Genomic DNA, 20,756 nt, shown 5'->3' on the forward strand with positions numbered 1-20,756 from the left:
TCTTATTACAAGTCCAGTGAATGATCGTCTGAAATTATCCATACTGAGAGTGACAGTAGCAATGAGATGTTTCACTACTGAACAGGGAGAGAAAATTGACCAAGATGGCAAGGAACTAGTGGCTGAACAAGTATGTTCAGTAAGGTAAATGTGTACGGGGACTGATTTCTGCAAAACTCGTCTTTGTATATAGCTTGAATAACTATTTCTTCACACACACACAAAATCTCCAAAAAGTTTCATGGCATTTGGACTTCGTTTGGTACTGATATTCTGCAAAGTAAAAAACAAAAAAAAATAACAACTAACACTGGGCACTATGTCAATAGGTTAGTCCCAAAAAATTATATAAAGTTGCTATAAAATGAATATAAAACATTCAAAAATGATAATATAACAACATGGAACAATAAAAAATTATAAATATACTGGAGAGGTATCAATGAGCATTGCTCACTTTTCAAAGAAAAGGAGACTGATCCTGACGCTCTTTGCCAACCAAGTTCAATGGTACGAAAAGGAGGCTTATCCATCTCGATACGTGCCTGACATTCACATCCAGTCACCCACAAACACTCTAAACCAGATTTATCTCAATGCTCTGGACTTGCATTGTCATTCTTACTAGCTGGTTTGCTATGACCTAGGAGAGACATAGCTCTGGGATGCAGTGTATATGTGATTTCGCATGCATTCGATAAAACTTTACCGAGTCCGACCTAACTCTACCATCATACTCTTCATTAAGGGAAACCAAGTTGCGGAAAATACACTGACCCTGATGCATGACCCTATTTCGTTCGCCAAGGAAGGACACCTGGATTATGAACAAGTTGTCGTCCACCTAGTGTATCTCTATCTCATAGACAAGCCTCAATGCGGATTTCATCATGTTCTTGAAAGGATCTATGTTAAACGGATGCCTCTGAAGGAAATATGCCCTAGAGGCAATAATAAAGTTGTTATTTATATTTCCTTATATCATGATAAATCTTTATTATTCATGCTAGAATTGCATTAACCAGAAACTTAGTACATGTGTGAATACATAGACAAAACATAGTGTCCCTAGTATGCCTCTACTTGACTAGCTCGTTAATCAAAGATGGTTATGTTTCCTAACCATAGACATATGTTGTCATTTGATGAACAGGATCGTGTCATTAGGAGAATGATGTGATGGACAAGACCCATCCATTAGCTTAGCATTATGATCGTTACAGTTTCATTGCTACTGCTTTCTTCATGACTTATACATGTTCCTCACACTATGAGATTATGCAACTCCTGAATACCGGAGGAACACCTTGTGTGCTATCAAACGTCACAATGTAACTGGGTGATTATAAAGATGCTCTACAGGTGTCTCTGAAGGTGTTTGTTGGGTTGGTACAGATCGAGAATAGGAGTTGTCACTCCGTGTATCAGAGAGGTATCTTTGGGCCCTCTCGGTGATGCTCATCACTATAAGCCTTGCAAGCAATGTGACTAATGAGTTAGTTGTGGGATGAAGCATTATTGAACGAGTAAAGAGACTTGCCGGTAACGAGATTGAACTAGGTATGATGATACTCACGATCGACTCTCGGGCAAGTAACTTACCGATGACAAAGGGAACAACGTATGTTGTTATGCAGTTTGACCGATAAAGATCTTCGTAGAATATGTAGGAGCTAATATGAGCATCCAGGTTCCGCTACTGGTTATTGATCGAAAATGTGTCTTGATCATGTCTACATAGTTCTCGAACCTGTAGGGTCCACACGCTTAATATTCGATGACGATTCACTACTGCAGGGTGCTGGTAACATGACATTACGATCAGAGACCCTTTGAGAAACTGTGCGCGATGCAATAATCGCAAACGGTGGTGTCAGAGAACCTTCAAAAATGTCCAAAATGTTTGCGATGACCGATGCACCAAACACGGTTCTGATTTTAGTTGCATGTGCGATGCAGGGCATACGGTTGATCTAGCAAAGCTGTTTGCGATAAGGAAGAGCAACAGAAACGGGCAGCCATATCAGTGTGTGTGCGATATACGGCATACAGTTCCCTCCGATGAACTGTGTGCTATTAGGGAATGCAACAGAAATGGTCAGCCAGATCAAGGTGTGTGTGATATACGGCATACGGTTCACTCGGACAAACTATTCTCGATTAGGCAAGAGAACGGAAACGGTTCGTCTTAACAAGATGTGGGTGATATGCGGCATTTGCGATCAGCCAAAAGAACATAAACGATTCGTGTAAACCAGATGTGTGTGATACGCAGCAAACATCCCACTCGGATGAACTTTTTGCGATGAGAAATCATAACACAAACGGTTACTATAGTAAGTTCGTTTGCAATTGTGTTCGTACAAAAACTTTACAAAATGCAAACTAGTTGCTTGCGTATAAACAATTATCGAAAAATAACGAGATAGACATTCTTCAAGCCAATCAACATGTGTTCAGAAAACAAAAAATGTCAAAAATTACAAAACAAAGACCTCGATATTAACTAGATGGGATGGTTAGTACAAAGGTTTATAATACAAAGGTTTATAATACAAAGGTGTATAATAAACCTTTGCAGTTGCCCATCCAACTAGTTAATATTGAGTCCACTTCTCATCCGGTCACCCATCTCATGACTACTCAAGCCTCATCACACTTAACTTGGGAGTTCTGTTAGATGACCTATCGGTAGGGAAGCTGGTCCTTACTGCTGTAGATCCCTCTTTTGCAGCCTTTATTGCGCAACACAATGGAAATGGTTCAACTGAACAATATGTGTGTGATACACGGCAAACAGGTCCGTGATAAAAAATGTGTGCGAAAACCAATAATAATACAGACGATTGCTGCTAGTAAGCTGTGTGCTTTGCTCTGTCTACAGAAGAATAACATATATATATATATATATATATATATATATATATATATATATATATATATATATATATATATATATATATATATATATATGACGAATTTTTCCTACAACCGGATGTAGTTACTCCCATTTTTGTTTCATACGTTCTAGGTAGTATCTATCATATCGAAGAGTATGTACGCGTAGTATGTAGTATATAAGAATGTATAGGTAGTATATATACTACTTTTTTGATAGTATGTATCATATTTTGTGCATACTCCATTTCACATACAAATATGTACGTATTTCACAAAAATAATAAAACTATGGGCTCACTTGCAATTTTTTCATCGAACTCACTTTGGAGTATCTTAGATATAGTATGTGAACATACTAAAAATAATAATATAGAGTATATACTATCACATGGTAGTATATGAGAAATGGGTGTAACTACACCCGGTAGTAGGATGCATTTTCCCTATATATATATATAACTGAAATAAACATCCAATTACATAAGTGACCATACAGATCATTCGTACACATCTCAATAAACAATTGCATGCATCTTAAAGTAGGAGAAACGATCATCTAGTCATCTACTTCTTGTGACGCTCCAGTCACTGCTCTGTGGCTCGATCCCTCGGCTGAGTCATGAAATAGACACTTCCTCATGTCAACGATCCGCCTGTACATCTCGTAGCTTGTGTACGCAGCATTGGCTGCGTACTTGACCTGTTCTTCATCCAGTCTCCGATGCCAAACACTGTGCCAGGTGTCCTTGTCCTTCTTGCTCTCATCTTTCATCTTCATATAGTAGGGGTCGATGATGGCCGAGGCGAGGTCAATTAGGGAGTTCAGTTTGTTCTTGGCTCTGCCCCAGACCTTGTAGTGGTCCTGGATGTTGACAAGATTCGGGCATTTCAAGCCCGAAACCTTGAGCGCTTTTAGAACATTGGTGGTGTCCACCACAGCGAACTTGTAGTCGGAGCTGTTGATAAAACTGGAGAAACGCTGGCAAGGCCTTGTGGACAGGTGTTAGTGGTAGACGAGGACGTCATGTCGAACGCCCAATTGGGCGACGACAACTTTCTGATCATGCCCGGCACGACCGATGGTGTACTCGAGGTCGATGCCGACCACCTGGTACTTGTCCTCGGCAAGGAACTGCTCATAGTTTGGATGGAGCTCTCCACCGACACCGGATCGTTCATGTACACCACCGAGAGGGCCTTCCCCCTCACGTGGGTGTCCACTTCATGATGCATGGTGAACTTCTCGCCGTTGTCCTCGGCCGCCGCTGGGAGCGCCATTGGAGCCACGGGGATCGTCATTGGAACCACTAGATGTCCTCTCTGTATGTGTCGTTGTTGAGGTTCTTATTGTGTTGTGTGATGCGAGAGATGAAGGTAAATTGCCACATGAATAAATGGGGGCGGGGCGGCCTGGATTCTCGACACGTCTGCATGGCAGTTTTTGCATCGGGTAACTGCATTGTGGAGCCGCGCCCGGCGCAACTGCATGCACTCGAACGTGCGTGATCGTGTGCCGGTCCCAAACACTGGCAGCGCGCATGGAGAGACGAGGGCAGAGCACCCGGAAGGACGCGAGAGAGTAGAGCGCGCGCGATAGGACACGAGCAGAGCGTGCCGCGGCCGCCTCAACCGCAAGCAACCACACACATAGAGCAGTTGAACACGCAGGAAATGGTCGCCTACAAGCCGTCTGACACTTGCGTCGCTGCGTAAAGAGCGGCCGTGTGCTACTACCTCTGTCTTGGTCTATAGTCCCCTTTATATTATGTGCCATACTTTTCCCTCAAATTTAACCAACAAAATGTTAATGCATGTTATAAAAATTATATAATTGGAAACTATGTTCAAATACGAATCCAACTATATAATCTTTGGCGACATGCATTCATATTTTATTAGGTAATTCAATCGCAAACGTTTTTTTATTAACCGTATGTGTACGTGGCCTTTCGTCCTCCTCTCGCATGTTTTGTCACCCCACTGCCACGGATGGCTTACAACGCAAGCTTGCGCAATGCGCGGGAGCGTTCTTTTGGCAAAACGGTGGCGCCAATGAATCGTCGGTGAGCCCTTTCCCGCGCAACCTCGTAGGTTCTCGCGCAAGCTTCCCGCCCGACTAGGTGTAATCCCCCAAAATCCCAATGCTTACCGGCCTGCTATAAAAACCCTCACGGCCGGCGAGTCCTACGTTGCATTTTCCCCTCCCTCCCTGTAGCTTATCTCGTATGCTTCTCACACAATCACCAATGGCACCAGTCAGTCATGGTCGCTCAGCCACTCCGTCGTCATCAGACAACAGCTCCAGATGAGAGGCTACACTATGGCGGGGCGCAGTCCCCGGCGTAATGTTGTGCGCGTGGCGTCCCTATTGGCTTTGCGCGGAACACCCACCACACGCTCCGCCGCCGGTGCCCGTCGGTAGCTGTTAGATAGTGCTAGTGATTTTTAGCTGTATATTTTGACAAATCGCAATGTGACAAGGTTGACAAATGGCAATGTTACTAGATCAACAAATGTCAATCTTTCAAGTTTGACAAGTGGCAACATACCCAATATGACAGATGCAAATCTTACCAAATTGTTTGTAAGTGGTTGCACATGGGTCATCCAAAACAACTGTTTGCGTTGAAGAAATGCACAAATTCTGCTCTCGCTTTGCATATGGGTGTTCTATCTAAAACGTTTGCGATCGACAACTGCACAAATCCTGCTCGGCACATTTTCCCTTGGCTTCTTGGGGAAGCTGTCGGTTTGCATACGGGTCTTCTAACTAAAACGTTTGCGGTCGAGATACAATATTAAACCCAAGAAAAAAAACTATTTCTAGCGGTGGCGGAGGAAGCGTTCCGCGCCGTCCTTGTCGTTGTCGTCCTCCGTGACACCGTTGTTGAAGTCTTCAAGGAAGCTCAGAATGTTCTTCACATGTAAATCAAACATCATGTTGTCGCCCGATCGATGGGGAGGGTGCGGGAGGACGGTAGCTGGCAGCGCTAAGAGGCAGCGGTCGATGGCGGTGTCCCATGCCGCTAAGGAGGGCACGGGCGCGGCGGGTGCAGCCAAACGCACGGGGACCAGCGCTGCGGTGGGTGGAGGTTGCGCATGCGCACGGGCATGGGCACGGGCGCAGGCGCTGGCATGTACACGAGCTCGCGCGGGTCCGCGGAGACCTCGGTGACGCCCATGGCTTCCAACTCTGCGATAGTGCTCGACGACCAGCCCATCAATGATACAGGGATGGTCGTTGGCGCGAGCGCGGGGATGGGAGCTGGGACGGGAGCGGGGGCAGCAACAACCGCGGTCAGCTCGTTCTAGGCCATGTAGATGAGGCCCCATTCCTCCTTATTTTCTATCTCCTCCAGCTCGGAGTCGACTTCACCAAACTTGAAGACTAGTGGCAGATGATCCTTCTGCTCCATGGCGTTGGTGGAGGTCTGCGGGACGGAGAGGAATGGGATGCGAACAGCAAGGCCGCCCATATTAAGCAACGGCAGGGGCGCCATTAATGGATAGGAAGGCGTGCGGCCATGGAAGTCAAAGGGCTCGATTCCCAGTGAGCCTGCGTAGTGTACAGCTCGCACGCTTCCTGGTGAGCCTTCGCATTGGCAGACAGCTTGCACGCCTCTCGGTCAACCTGCACACCAGTCTGCGCTCGCACGCCTCCCGTTCACTCAAGCAGCTGTCCGCACGGCACCTTCTATAGCCATTAAAACAAAGACATGTGGCGTCACGTGAATGGTTAACATAACGCATACAATTTGAATTATACAAACATTTGCGAGGATAGAGTGGCAACTATTTGTTTCAAAATGCCTTTGTTGGCTGTTATTCGAGTGCTTCTTCTCTCAAAATGGACACGAAAAATACCACAACATATTGGGTGCCATTCCATAACAGCATGCCAAGTTTCATGCATTTCAGACGAGACTTGGATTTGCTAGAATTTAAAAACAAAGTATCTCAACGTTTTGCCGGCTATCAACAGTGCCCTAGTGTTTGAAATTCATTCCCATTTCTTGCATGGGACCTAAGCATGCACCCAAGGACAAAGATTTGATTTTTCAACCAATTTATATGCACTGGAGCATGTGCATGTAGTTCAAATTTGAATTATGCACATAAAATGCCTAGAAAACCCAGTTAATGTTTAAAAATGTCCAAACGAACCCCGAAAAATTGCAAAATTTAACACCACAGTACTGTTGTTCTATATCGACACTAGAAATTTTTGAAAGCAATAAGAGGCAGCGGATATCATTTCGTCCCCGAAGGTGGGACATTCCTACCGAAACCATCAGGCTTGTTGTGAGAAGCTTATACCCAAACGTGCCCCAAATGGGACAAAAAAATTACCACGACATGTCGATGCAGCTCCATGATAGCATGCCAAGTTTCATGAATTTCAGACGAGTTTTGGATTTACTAGAATTTAAAAACTAGAGTCTCAATGTTTGCGGCCGAGTGACGGTGGCAGTTTTTTTTGACATTCATTCTTATTTCTTGCATGGGACCTAAGCATGCAACCAAGGACAAAGATTTGATTTTTCAACCAATTTATATGCATTAGAGCATGTGCATGTAGTTCCAATTTTAATTATGCACATAAATGCATCAAAAACTCAATTAATGCATAAAAATGTCCAAACGAACCCCGAAAAATCCCAAAAATTGACAGAACACTCCTATTGTTCTATGTTGACACTAGAAATTTTTTGAAAGCAATAAGAGGCAGCGGATATCGTTTCATCCCCAAAGGTGGGACGTTCCCTACGGAAACCATCAGGCTTGTTGTGAGAACCTTTGGTTTGCGAGATGCATATCCTCAAACCTGCCCCAAATGGGACAATATTTTTACCATGACATGTTGATGCCGCTCCATGATAGCATGCCAAGTTTCAGGAATTTTAGACGAGTTTTGGATTTACTAGAATTTAAAAACGAGGAATCTCAATGTGTGCGGCCGAGTGACGGTGGCAGGGTGTTTGACATTCATTCGCATTTCTTGTGTGGGACCTAAGCATGAAACCAAGGACACCGATTTGAATTTTCAACCAATTTATATGCATTAGAGCATGTGCATGCAGCTCAAATTTGAATTGTGATCATAAATGCATTGAAAACGGAATTGATGCATAAAAATGTTCGAATGAACCCCAAAAAATCTCAAAAATTGACACGCCATATTGTTCTATGTTGACACTAGAAAAGTTTTGAAAGCAACAAGAGGCAGCAGATATCGTTTCGTCCCCAAAGGTGAGACGTACCCTACAGAAACCATCAAGCTTGTGTGAGAGCCTTTGGTTTGTGAGAAGCATATCCCCAAACCCGCCCCAAATGGGGCAATATTTTTACCACGACATGTTGATGCTGCTCCATGATAGCATGCCAAGTTTCATGAATTTCAGACGAGTTTTGAATTTACTAGAATTTAAAAACCAGGAATCTCAATGTTTGCGGCCGAGTGACGGTGGCAGGGTGTTTGACATTCACTCCCATCTTTTGCATGGGAGCTAAGAATGCAACTAAGGACACATATTTGAATTTTCAACCAATTTATATGCATTAGAGCATATGCATGTAGTTCAAATTTGAATTGTGCTCATCAATGCATTGAAAACACAATTAATGCATGAAAACGTCAAAACGAACCCCAAAAAATCCCAAAAATTGACACAACACTCGTGTTGTTCTATGTTGACACAAGAAACATTTTGGAAGTAAGAAGAGTCAACATATATCATTTTGTCCCCCAAGGTAGTACGTTCCCTACTGAAACCATCAGGCTTGTTGTGAGAGAAGCTCTGTTAAGCGAGAAGCTTATACCCCACACCTGCCCCAAATGGGACAATATTTTTACCATGACATGTCGTTGCCGTTCCATGATAGCATGTCAAGTTTTATGAATTTCGGACGATTTTTTAATTTACTAGAATGTTAAAAGCATGTATCTCAATGTTAGCGGCTGAGCGACAGTGTCAATGTCTTTGACATTCATTCTCATTTCTTGCGTGTGACCTAAGTTGCAACCAAGGACAAACATTTGATTTTGCAACCCGTTTTTATGGACTGGAGCATGTGGTTTAATTTTGAATTGTGCACCTGAGATGCCTAGAAAACCAAGTTACCATATAAAAATGTCCAAAGGAACCTGAACAATTCCAATTTTTTATGACACACATATAGTTGCATGTTCACTGCAGATAAAAGGTCTAGAAATTCAAACACCGTACATTGCCACTGTGACCCCATTCTGTAATTCAAATCAAAATTAAAAATCAAGTTGATCCAACACATTTTATTATCACCAACCGTGTGAGATGCAGTACAAAATATCCTGGAGCACCGTCGGTGTATAGTACGCTTATGGCTTACGCGCGAAGGTGCGTCAGCTACAGTCCACAGCCGGCGTGTCAAGCACACTACCTCGCTCCCCAAATATCATTTCACTGTTCCATCGTCGCCGGTGAAAGATGGGGACGTGGACCCGCATCGTGCGGGCAACTTCGGCAGCCCACTCTGGCGAGAGTTGCATGTGCTAACAAGGTGCTTGAGCGCGGCCGCAATCTGCGACTGGGCGGCCATGGCAGCCCAAACGGTCGCTGTTGCTTCTCAGGTGGCGGTAGCAACATCTGCCTCAGGGATAGCAGCTGCCGATAGCAGCACAACAGTTGTCCATTCCACAGCAGCGGCCTTAGCCCTGATGGAGGCCGCCCACGACCATGTCGAGGCTGCCCACGCCTATCTCATGGCGGTCACCGCACAAATCGAACGAAGCTTCTCTGACAACGGTCGGCAACCCACGGCCGAAGAGTTGGCAATCACCGGGAGCGTTCGAGCAGTCGTCCGTTCCTCTGCCGCATACCTTGCGACGACGTAGCCCGTCCAAGCCAAAATAACGGCCGCCCATGCCCAGCTCGTGGCGGCCTTTTCCAAAGAGATGGCAGACGCGGATGGCGACATGCTTGCGAATATGGTGCGATGGATGCCATGGAGCTCCTTCCCCAGGAGTCCGTCGGGCGCGAGCTGGACATGGAGAAGGCGGCGGAGATCGACGAGCACCAGCCGTAGTAGTACTCTTTGTTTTTTTAATTAAGAGCGTCGGTCTTTAATTTGTTAGAGTAATTTTTAGGCTAGTAAGCTCTATTTAATTGCTGAACTTGCTCAATTAAGAAGTGTGGGTGTGCTGTAGTATCCTTTGTGTACCCAAATTATGCAATGACGTGGATGAGCACTGTAACCAGGGAAATTGAAACCAAAAATTTTGACGTTCAAACTCATCGCACACGGGTTAAGCTATCTGAACCGTTTGTGATGTTCACACATCGTACACAGTTCTGAATAAGGGACCATGTCTGATGACACTTTGCTTGCCAGTTTTTCGCTGAAGTGATTCCAAATTTTTGGCTTTCGTAGATATATCGACCTCTCCTCCCCCTCCCCTTATCAAAAGCCACATTTCCCCTGTTTCCACCTTCCTTTCCAAGTTGAAACCTTCACTCCTTACTTCTAGCGTCGCCTCCTCGCCGGCGACCCTCCTTCACGCTGCTCGGCCTCGCCTATCCATGCAGGTAATCCACACCCGAACCCCGTCCTCCTCCTCCTTCTACATACCACATGCCCCGACCGCCGGCGCGAGCGCGACACCTTCCACCCAAATCACCAACCCCTCCACCAAATAAGCACCGTCCTAAGCCATGGTGCACGCAGTATAGCCAGGATCTCAAGGAGCATTTGGTAGTGGAGAAGCAAATCATGGCCGCATGCTCAGATAAGGTCGTGATGGCTACCATTCGTGCCGACCCCCAGATCTTGGAGGAGAACCTTGCCATTTGCTAGCTATGCCGGTTAAGCATGCTCGGTTTACCCGTTGTGTGTGCTGCTCCTGCCTTTCCTTAACAAATTCTAGTGAATTGTGCTATCTAATTTTAATGCAATCTGTTGCTCCTATGTATATGTTCTATATGTCGTGCAGTGTGGTGCTCACTTATTAACTGTTTGTTTAATTAGTTGTCGTCTTCAGGTAATTGTTTGGTTTAATTCTGTGAATGTGATGTTCAATTCTTCAGGCTGCAATTTTGTATTGTCTTCCATGTGAGAAATAAATTGAATTTATCTCTACAAAATACATGAGAAACGAATACAATTGCTATATTTCCAAGTTGTCAAGCATGCTTGGTTTGGTTATACATTGTGCAATGTGGTGCTTAGTTAATGTTTGGTTCATTTGTGTTGTGGTGTTTAGTTAACTGCTTGGTTCAATTATGCAATGCAAAGTTCAATGGTTGTGGGTGCATTTTGTTATTGTATACCATGTGAGAAGTAAATCGAATTTGCCTCTACTAAATACATGAGAAACAAATACAATTGCTATATTTCTGAGTTGTCAAGCATGCTTGGTTTGGTTATACATTGTGCAATGTGTTGCTCAGTTAACGTTTTGTTCATTTGTGTTGTGGTGTTTAGTTAACCATTTGGTTCAATTCTGCAATGCGATGTTCATTAGTTGTGGGTGCATTCTGTTATTGTATACCATGTAAGAAGTAAATCGAATTTGGTTGTACTAAATACATGAGAAACAAATACAATTGCTATATTTTCAAGTTGTTAAGCATGCTTGGTTCGGTTAACTGTCTGATCTTCTATTAGGAGTATGTTATATTGTGCAATGTGGTGCTCAGTCAATGTTTGGTTCATTTGTTGTGGTGTTTAGTTAACTGCTTGGTTCAATTCTGCAATGCGATTTCCAATTGTCATGGTTGGAATTTTGTATTGTTGTGCTTGTGAGGAATAAATCGAATTTGGCTGCACTTAATACACGAGAAACATATACAAGTGCTATATTTCCTAGTTCTTAATCTTGCTTGGTTTGCATAAATGGGTTTTCCATATGGGTTGAATTAATCTGATGAATCTGCAATGTGCTTATTTTTCATCAACATATTTTACTGAGAGCATGTGAACCCTTACTTAACTTGATGACTAACTACATTATATGTGTTGCAGGGAAACAAAATAATGGGAAGCACTGAGGTTTACAATCGAGGTTAGCACGTGCATGGTCCATTGTATAATAGCACATTATTGTGCAATTGTAGGAACCACTACTAAAAAAAGGCCTGCTAGTGGTGCACCTCTTTTCGCTACTAATGGCGTACTACAGGTGCGCCACTAGCATCACGCCATTAGAATTTTTTACTAATGGCGCACCACTGGTGCGCCATTAGTATACCAGATACTAATGGTGCACCTGTAGTGCGCCATTAGTATGCCTAGAGGTGCGCCATTACAATCTCACTTAGTAATGGCGCACCACATAGGAGTGCGCCATTAGTAACCTTTTTTTCAAAAAAGAATTCAATTTTTTTTCAATTTTTCTTAATCTCGGGTCACCATGGCTTAATCTCGGGTCAATGTGCTTAATCTCAGGTCAAATCACACTCCGTGGTCAAACTTCCCAAAAGGTCACCCATCCTCACACTAATCTAGCCCAAGCACGCTTAACTTCAGATTTCTATCCAACCCCAGCACCAGCTCACTTCACAAGCACTTGTTGATATATCTAGCATATCAATCGTATTAAACCTTGTTGATGTTTAGGACTTTGTTCATGTTCATGAGTGTGATGAAATTTTGAAAAATTATTTCATACTTCCGTTCATATTACGTATCATATTTTGAAAAAAAATTCCCGAAAAAAAATTCAAAACTATTTTTTTTGTTACTAGTGGCGCACCTGGCAAACAGAGCGCCACTAGTAAGTTTGAATTTTTTTGCCACCAGATCTTTAAAGCCCCGTAACTTTTTTCTGTTAGGTTTTTGAGGATTTTGAAAATGTTTAACGAGGTTCCTCCCGTTAAAATTGGATGTAACTTTTCGTGTAGATGATTTTTCATATAAAAAACTTTTTCATCCGAGTTAGTATGCAAAAGTTATGCCCATTTTAGAAATTCTCGAGAGATTTTGCAAATAAAGTCGAAATTCATATTTGCAAATTTTCCCAATAACAAGACCACATATCACATGGGAAACTTATTTTCTTTTATTTTTTTGACATTTCCACCATTTTCTTTATTTTTTTGAAACTGAAAAGGCCGTCAGGGGGGTGCATTCGGGGGGATTTTGGGTCAAAATTAGCAATGGCGCACCGTGGGTGTGGTGCGCCATTACTAGTTTAACTAGTAATGATTACTAGTTTAACTAGTAATGGCGCACCACACCCATGGTGCGCCTGTTAGTAATGGCGCACCGTGGGTGTCGTGCGCCATTACTAGTTAAACTAGTAATGGCGCACCACACCCACGGTGCGCCATTACTAAGTTTGAAAAAAAATAAAAAAAGTTTGAAAAAGTTTTACTAGTGGCGCACGGTGGATGTGGTGCGCCATTACTAGTTTAACTAGTAATGGCGCACTATCCCCTGGTGCGCCATTACTAGTTTTGAAAAAAATAAAAAAAATTTGTTACTAATGGCGCACCGTGGATGTGGTGCGACATTAGTATTTGGACACTAATGGCGCACCACATGTCTGGTATGTCATTAGTGTCCATATCATCTATAGCCCTTTTCCTAGTAGTGAACCATTCTAATACTTAGGTTTTTAACAATTTGGTCTTGCACATGTAGGTCCTGCTGTGAAAGGTTTTAACCCAGTGTTCGACCCTTTTTGCATATGGGGAAATGAGTTTTCCATGAATATCAATCAAGTCAAGAAACTCGGAAAGATTGTTAGAATAAAGAAATTGGCGACAGAAAACAACAAGATCTTTGTCTGCACAATGAAGAAGACATCAGTTCACTACAAGATGGTACTAACTATTATACCTTGCCTTTTTATTCCTTTGCCCCATTTCCAATATAGAGAAGATATTTATGAACATCCTTATTTTCAGGCCTTTCCAAAGTTGTTCACTGATGATTGCCTCTCAAACCACCTCTATGGTTAGGAGGTGAGGAAGGTTTTCATACAACACCCACGGTTCAATATTGAAGTGTTCCTGAAGAGGAAGAAGGATGGACAGTCAATCATCCAAATGCACTGGCCTAAAGTTGCAAGGACCTTCAACATCAATGAAGGCTCAATATTCGCCTTCATCTTCAGCAGTTTTTCTGATGAGATGCATCTGTCTATGTACCGTCTATGATGCTAATTTCAAAAGGTCATGTGAAACTTGGTGCTGGTGTATTTGTGTAATGGGGTAGCTGACTCCTTAAGCTATCATGTTGCACTCTGATGTATTTCAATTATGAAATCCCGCTTCCTTAATATGGGAATGAAATACATTATGTGTTTAATATGAATGTCAATTAGATTAATAAATGGATTATTAATAATAGGGCAATTAGCATGATAATTGGTTTTTGCTATTGCAAACGGTTATTGAGAAAATACCACCTAAGGCAACGCACAGAGTTTCTAGGAATAAATCGTGTTGGATCGATGAACAATCACACACGACATTCTCTCTTTAAAATTTTTTGCGTTAGGCCACCTTGCGCAAAAGTTTACCGCATAAATACTGTGTGTGATGGATAGCCTTTGCCACACAGTTTCTTCTATGCACTGTGTGTGATGCATTCCATAATGCAAATTATATTTTTTTAATATTATGTGCGATGGGAACGCCATCACAAACGATTTAACGGGAAAAAATGTGTGTGATGTACCTATGAACGGAAACATTTTCCTTGCAGGGACTTTGTGGGATGTATATACAAACGAAAACGTTTTGCAGGGACAGACTGTGCGGGATGTACTTATGACCGGAAATGATTTCGCCTGTATAATTGTATTTTTTAGCACTACTGTATGTATAACCGTATTATTTGGTCGCTCGCTGGTCACACACGACCTAATTTTGCCGAGCGTGCGTGCCAGGAGGAAATATCCCCGACGGTTTCTGGGACATGTGGGAAGGACCCCCTAATCGCCCACACTCACTAGGCGACGGTTCCAAATGTCGTCGCGGAAAGGGGTTTAAAACCGTTTGTATAGCACCAATGCATACCAGTGATTTGTATTATGAGTTATGCGTTTTTGATGACCGAAGTTTGTTCGGAGTCCCGGATGAGATCACAGACGTAATGAGGAGTCTCGAAATAGTCGAGACATAAATATTGATATATTGGAAGACTATGTTTGGACACCGGAAAGGTTTCAGAAGAATTCGGGCTTTTTTCGGTGAATCGGGGGGTTACTGGAACCCCCCGGGGAAGTTACGGGCCTAGATGGGCCATAAGGTTGTAGGAGAGGGAAGCCCACAAGGTGGTGTGCGCCCCAGCCATTTAGCAGTCCGAATTGGACTAGGGAGAGGGGGCGCGGCCCCGTCTTTCCTTCCCTCTCCCTCACCTTCCCTCCTTCCCCCTCTTGGACTAGGAAAAGTGGGGGGGGGGTGTGAATCCTAATAGGTTTGGAGTCCTAGTAGGACCCCCCTCCTTGCCGCGCCTCCTCCTTGGCCGGCCTCCTCCTCCTCCCTCCTTTATATACAGGGGCAGGGGCACCCCAAAGCACAACAATTTTTCTCTTAGCCGTATGTAATGGCCCCTCCAAAGTTGAACACCTCGGTCATATCATCATAGTGCTTAGGCAAAGCCCTACGCCGGTAACATCATCAACACCGCTATCACGCCATTGTGCTGACAGAACTCCCCCTCATCCTCAACTAGATCAAGAGCTCGAGGGACGTCATCGGGCTGAATGTGTGCTGAACGCGGAGGTGCCGTACATTTGGTACTTGGATCGGTTGGATCGTGAAGACGTTCGACTACATCAACTGCGTTAACTAAACGCTTCCGCTTTCCGTCTACGAGGGTGCGTGGACGCACTCTCCCCTCTCATTGCTATGCATCTCCTAGATAGATCTTGTGTGATCGTAGGAAAGTTTTTGAATTACTATGTTCCCCAACAGTGGCATCCGAGCCAGGTCTATGCGTAGATGTTTTATGCATGAGTATAACACAAAGAGTTGTGGGCGATAATAGTCATACTGCTTACGACCAACGTGTTACTTTGATTCAGCGGTATTGTTGGATGTAGCGGCCCAAACCGACATTACATGACCGCTATCATGAGACTGGTTCTACCGACGTGCTTTTGCACATAGGTGGCTGGCGGGTGTGTCTTTCTCCAACTTCAGTTGAATCGAGTTTGACTATGGCCGGTCCTTGTTGAAGGTTCAAACAGCACACTTGACAAAAAATCATCGTGGTTTTGATGCGTAGGTAAGAACGGTTCATGCGAGAAGCCCGTAGCAGCCACGTAAAACTTGCAGCAACAAAGTAGAGGATGTCTAACTTGTTTTTGCAGGGCTTGTTGTGATGTGATATGGTCAAGACATGATGTGATATAAATTGTTGTATGAGATGATCATGTTTTATAACAGAGTTATAGGCAACTGGTAGAAGCCATATGGTTGTCGCTTTATTGTATGAAATGCAAATGCCATGTAATTGCTTTAATTTATCACTAAGCGGTAGCGATAGTCGTAGTAGCAATAGTTGGCGAGAGGACAACGATGCTACGATGGAGATCAAGGTGTCAAGCCGATGACGATAGAGATCATGACGATGCTTCGGTGATGGAGATCATGAGCACAAGATGATGATGGCCATATCATGTCACATATTTTGATTGAATGTGATCTTTATCTTTTATGCATCTTATTTTGCTTAGTATGGCGGTAGCATTATTAGATGATCCCTTACTAAATTTCAAGGTATAAGTGTTCTCCCTGAGTATGAACCGTTGCTACAGTTCGTCATGGCGAGACACCACGTGATGATCGGGTGTGATAAGCTCTACGTTCACATACAACGGGTGCAAGCTAGTTTTGCACATGCAGAATACTCGGGTTAAACTTGACGAGCCTAGCATATGCAGATCTTGCCTCGGAACACTAAGACCGAAAGGTCGAACGTGGATCATATAGTAGATATGATCAACATAGTGATGTTCACCATTGAAAACTACTTCATCTCACGTGATGATCGAACATGGTTTAGTTGATTTGGATCACGTGATCATTTAGATGACTAGAGGGATGTCTATCTAAGTGGGAGTTCTTAAGTAATATGATTAATTGAACTTTAATTTATCATGAACTTAGTCATGATAGTTTTTGCATGTCTATGTTGTTATAGATCAATGGCCCGTGCTACCGTTCCTTTGAATTTTAATGCGTTCCTAGAGAAAGCTAAGTTGAAAGATGATGGTAGCAATTACACTGACTAGGTCCGTAATTTGAGGATTATCCTCATTGCTGCATAGAAGAATTACGTCCTGGAAGCACCACTAGGTGCGAGGCCTACTGCAGATGCAACTGCGGATGTTGTGAACGTCTGGCAGAGCAAAGCTGATGACTACTCGATAGTTCAGTGTGCCATGCTTTACGGCTTAAAATCGGGACTTCAAAGATGTTTTGAACGTCATGGAGCATATGAGATGTTCCAAGAGTTGAAGTTAATATTTCAAGAAAATGCCCAAGTTGAGAGATATGAAGTCTCCAGCAAGTTCTATAGCTGCAAGATGGAGGAGAATAGTTCTGTTAGTGAACACATACTCAGAATGTCTGGGTACCATAATGATACGTCTCCAACGTATCTATAATTTTTGATTGTTTCATGCTATTATATTACCCATTTTGGATGTTTATGGGCTTTACTTTACACTTTTATATCATTTTTGGGACTAACCTACTAACCGGAGGCCCAACCGGAATTGTTGTTTTTTTGCCTATTTCAGTGTTTCAAAGAAAAGGAATAAAAACGGAGTCCAAATGGAATGAAACCTTCGGGAGCGATCTTTTTGGAACAAACATGATCCGGAGGACTTGGAGTGGAAGTCAAGAAACAAGTGAGGCGGCCACGAGGGTGCCCGGCGCGCCCCCTATAGGTGGGCGCGCCTCCACCCTCATGGCCCCCTCGAGCATCCACCAACCTACTTCTTCCTCCTACATATACCCATGTACCCCGAAAACATCATAAGCGACCACGAAAAACTATTTCCACCGCCGTAACCTTATGTATACGCGAGATCCCATCTTGGAGCCTTCGCTGGCGCTCCGCCGGAGGGGGAATTAATCATGGAGGGCCTCTACATCATCTCCAAGGCCTCTCCAATGATGTGTGAGTAGTTTACCACAGACCTTCGGGTCCATAGTTATTAGCTAGATGGCCTCTTCTCTCTCTTTGTTTCTCAATACAACGTTCTCCTTCCTCTTCTTGGAGATCTATTCGATCTAGCTCTTTTTGCGGTGTGTTTGTCGAGATCCGATGAATTGTGGGTTTATGATCAAGTTTATCTATGAGAAATATTTGAATCTCCTCTGAATTCTTTTATGTGTGATTAAGTTATCTTCGCAAGTCTCTTCGACTTATCAGTTTGGTTTGGCCTACTAGATTGATCTTTCTTGCAATGAGAGAAGTGCTTAGCTTTGGGTTCAATCTTGCGGTGTCCTTTCCCAGTGACAACAGGGGCAGAAAGGCACGTATTGTATTGTTGCCATCGAGGATAAAAAGATGGGATTTATATCATATTGCATGAGTTTATCCCTCTACATCATGTCATCTTTCTTAATGTGTTACTCTGTTCTTCATGAACTTAATACTATAGATGCATGCTGGATAGCGGTCGATGTGTGGAGTAATAGTAGTAGATGCAGAATCTTTTCGGTCTACTTGTCACAGACGTGATGCCTATATACATGATCATGCCTAGATAATCTCATAACTATGCGCTTTTCTATCAATTTCTCGAAAGTAATTTGTTCACCCACCGTAATAATTATGCTATCTTGAGAGAAGCCACTAGTGAAACCTATGGCCCCCAGGTCTATCTCTTATCATATAAGCTTTCAATCTACTTTCATTTGCATCTTTACTTTTCCAATCTATATCATAAAATACCAAAAATATATTTGTCTTATCATCTTATTTCTATCAGATCTCACTTTCGCAAGTGGCCGTGAAGGGATTGACAACCCCTTTATTGCGTTGGTTGCTAGTTCTTGTTTGTTTGTGTAGGTGCGTGGGACTTGTGAGGAGCCTCCTACTGGATTGATACCTTGTTTCTCAAAAATTGAGGGAAATACTTACGCACTATTGCTGCATCACCCTTTCCTCTTCAAGGAAAACCAACGCAAGCTCGAGACGTAGCACATAACCACTTGACTTAGCTGGGAGTTAATCTTCCTAATGATAATGTCATTGGCAGAGTTCTTCAGTCACTTCCACCAAGATATAAACACTTTGTGAAGAACTATAATATGCCAGGGATGATGAAAGCTATTCCCGAGCTCTTTGCAATGCTAAAGGCTATGGAGGTAGAAATCAAGAAGGAGCATCATGTGTTGATGGTCAACAAGACCAGTAGTTTCAAGAAAAAGGGCAAAGGGAAGAAGGGGAACTTCAAGAAGAATAGCAAGCAAGTTGCTACTCCTGGGAAAAAACCCAAGTCTAGACCTAAGCCTGAAACTGAGTGCTTCTACTGCCAAGGGACTGGTCACTGGAAGCGGAACTGCCCCTAGTATTTGGCGGATAAGAAGGATGGCAAAGTGAATGGTATATTTGATATACATGTTATTGATGTGTACCTTACTAATGCTTGTAGTAGCGCCTAGGTATTTGATACTGGCTCTATTGCTCATACTTGCAACTCAAAACAGGGGCTACAGATTAAACAAAGTGAAAGGATCGATATAGTTGACTAGAAGGGGGTGAATAGGCAACTAACAATTTTTAGCTTTTCTTTACCGAATTAAACTTTGCACCAAAGTAGGTTGTCTAGATATGCAACTAGGTGAGCAGCCTATATGATGCAACAACAACAAGTACACAAGCAAGCAAGGGATAGAACACAATATAAGCTTGCACAAGTAAAGGTGAGAAATAACTAAGAGTGGAGTCGGTGGAGACGAGGATGTGTTACCGAAGTTCCTTCCCTTTGTGGGGAAGTACGTCTCCGTTGGAGCGGTGTGGAGGCACAATGCTCCCCAAGAAGCCACTAGGGCCACCATATTCTCCTCACTCCCTCACACAATGCGAGATGCCGTGATTCCAATATTGGTGTCCTTGGAGGCGGTGACCGAACCTTTACCACAATGGACTATGGCCCCGCGGTGACCACAACCGTCTAGGGTGCTCAAACACCCAAGAGTAACAAGATAAACAAGGGATTAGTGGGAGGAATCAAATTTCTCTTGGTGGAAGTGTAGATCGAGGCCTTCTCAACCAATCCCTAGAGAATCAACAAGTTTGATTGGCTAGGGAGAGAGATCGGGCAAAAATGGAGCTTGGGGATGGAAGAGGTAGTCGACTCGGAGAAGAAGACCCCCCTTATATAGTGAGTGGACATATCCAACTGTTACCCACTTATTCAGCCCGCGACATGCGGTACTACCGCACCCACGGCAGAGACCAGACGATGCCCTATTGCATTGCCGCAACGAGCGACAGAACCGCCAGAGCGGTACTACCGCACGCCCTAGAGGTACTACTGCAAGGCAGGGTTCGACTAGGCTGGGAAGGCATGGACGAATAAAATTACATCTGTGGCTAATTCAGATGAGTTTCGATCTATGCAAAAATCAGACACAGTACTACCGCATCCAGGGAGCGGTACTACCGCATAGGGCGCAGATGTAAAAAATTACATCCGCCCTACTTCCGCGCGAGTAGCTGTGCTGGGCTAGAAGCCATGGTACTACCGTGCCCGAGGAGCGATACTACCGCACTACGCAGTACTACCGTGTCCTTGGCCGGTACTATCGTGGGCCTCTGCGGTACTACTGCTCCCTTGAGCAGTACTACCGCATGCCACAACAAAATACCACCTGTAGTCCTTCATTTTGCAAAGACACGGATAA

Source organism: Triticum aestivum, chromosome 6B (genome assembly GCF_018294505.1).
Source record: "Triticum aestivum cultivar Chinese Spring chromosome 6B, IWGSC CS RefSeq v2.1, whole genome shotgun sequence".
Classification (NCBI taxonomy): Eukaryota; Viridiplantae; Streptophyta; class Magnoliopsida; order Poales; family Poaceae; genus Triticum; species Triticum aestivum.